Source organism: Canis lupus, chromosome 15 (genome assembly GCF_048164855.1).
Source record: "Canis lupus baileyi chromosome 15, mCanLup2.hap1, whole genome shotgun sequence".
NCBI lineage: Eukaryota > Metazoa > Chordata > Mammalia > Carnivora > Canidae > Canis > Canis lupus.
The window spans coordinates 42,815,475-42,817,541 of NC_132852.1; the positions used below are offsets into that span (position 1 = coordinate 42,815,475).

The window sequence follows — 2,067 nt, forward strand, 5'->3', positions numbered from 1 at the left end:
AATAGTAGATGGTATAATGTATCAGTTATATATTTTATGTGCCTGTGTTTCAAAGATAGAGGGAAAAGATGAGAGCAAGAAAGAGAGCAGTGTAGAGAAATGTGCCGTGGGACATCGTAGGCCCCCACTTATTTCCTTTATTTATTCCTTATTATAAGGAATAATGCCTTTGGCCCAGGGCGCGATCCTGGAGACCCGGGATCGAATCCCACGAATCCCACGTCGGGCTCCCGGTGCATGGAGCCTGCTTCTCCCTCTGCCTGTGTCTCTGCCTCTCTCTCTCTCTCTCTCTGTGATGACTATCATAAATAAATAAAAATTAAAAAAAAAACATTTAATTCTGTAAAAAAAAAAGAAAAAAGTTAAGAAATTATTTTGCAAGGGACTTTATTTTCACCTTCTGTGACCTCAGTACAAGTTATCACTGAGACTTGAATTCTCCAAAAATACTTTTTTAAGTCTATTATCTGTTATTCATTTTGTACGATGAGGGCATTTCAGAGCACATCTAAAGAGTCTCAGCAATTCTGGTCACCTTGTCTGAGGAGGAACGTTGATAAACTAGGCCATGATGAAGAAGCCAAGATGAAGATTCTAGAAGCAGTAGAAATGTGTGTAGAAGACCCATGGAGATTACAAAACATGCCTTCGAGTGTTTGAGGGCTGACGTGGCTCAGAGGGGAGACCCAGGGCCGGGCAGCACGGTGGAGGTGGTTAGCCCAGCAGAGGACTGACCCCTGGGCATGGGCTGTGGGAACGGTGGGGCCAGCAGAGCTCTGAGGAGCAGCTGGAACCACCTCGGATCCCCTGACGGTGTTTCTGGCTAAGTACCCCTTATTCCCTGTGTGGACCGCATCAGCTTTGCCACCTCCAGGGGCTGCACTGTTTTGCCAGTGTACCTGTTTCCTGGGCTTCCAGGCTCCACTGGTGGTGGCTTAGATGTGTGGATACAGCGCAGGAGGAGAGGTACCGAAAGAGTCCGTGTGCCCCAGCATGCACACAGGACGCCCCTTGTATGGCTTCGTCAGCATTGGGGACGGGCACTTCAGGTGAATTCAGGTAAGATGGAAAACGAAATTCTGTGGTCAGTTGTCACAAAGGGGTTGATTGGAAATCTGTCCAGAAAAAAATAAGTGAAGATAATAGTAAGAAAATACATATCCTTTTCTTCTAGTTACTAAGACATGGCATGAATGTAACTATATGCTAATTTTTAAAACAATAGAGGAATCAGGTGTTGATTATGTCCAAGTTGTATGACAACATGCTAGAACATTCTCTGCTTCTCACTCGAATTTCATAACACCATCAAAAGAGAATCACTTTTTAATACACAAGAGAAATCTAACAGGGGCATTAATTTTCTAACGGATTTTTTAAAAATTTTATATTCAAACCATTCTCTTCGCCAGACACAATTTGTCCCCATGTTTTCAATTTTCTTGCCTCCAGTTGATGGGTTGAACTCTGCCATTTTCTCGCTCGTGAGGTGTGGCAGTTTACTAACAGTGAGGATGGCTCTCCACATCCCCTTCATGACTCCACATTCACCTTTTGTGTCATATTTTTAGTGTCTCTTCAAACGGATTTGCACTGGACTTGCCCATATTCTGGGATGTTTGCGACATCATACTGCCATGGACCAGCCGGACAAGGAGATTTGACCCCACAGGCAGAACAGTGGATGATGGTGAGCGTGAACCACCTGGGTGGGTGTTTCAGGCTTGTGGTGATCCTTCCTTCTGTCTGAAACCCTACAGCTGAAGGAGCTTGGATGCAGAGCTTTGGGGGACGAGACGTCCGAGGACTTGGGGATCCATTCCGTCTCTGGGGCCGGCGAACGGAGCCTCTGGGCTGAGTGTTTGGAACCCAGTGGCCAGCTGTGTTTCAGAACTCAGAGGGCGCAGGTTTTAGAAAGGTAATAGCAAGCCCACGGGAGTGGAGAAGTATCTCCGAATCAAGCACATGATTACTTCTGCAACAAAACATGAATATTCACAGTACATGGAATAAATAAACTAAAAATAGCCTCTTGTCAGTTCAGGACAGAATTTAACACTAAATGAA

The 2,067-nt window shown here is 45.1% G+C and overlaps 1 long non-coding RNA gene across 1 annotated transcript; it reads right to left on the minus strand.

Annotated features, from left to right (window-relative positions):
• Positions 1-466: 466 nt before the first annotated feature.
• Positions 467-1,501, minus strand: LOC140605544 (uncharacterized). The gene is made up of 3 exons (XR_012008193.1): positions 1,398-1,501; positions 900-1,115; positions 467-594 (listed from the first exon to the last, which is right to left on the minus strand). It is a non-coding gene; the product is annotated as an uncharacterized lncRNA (long non-coding RNA).
• Positions 1,502-2,067: the final 566 nt, after the last annotated feature.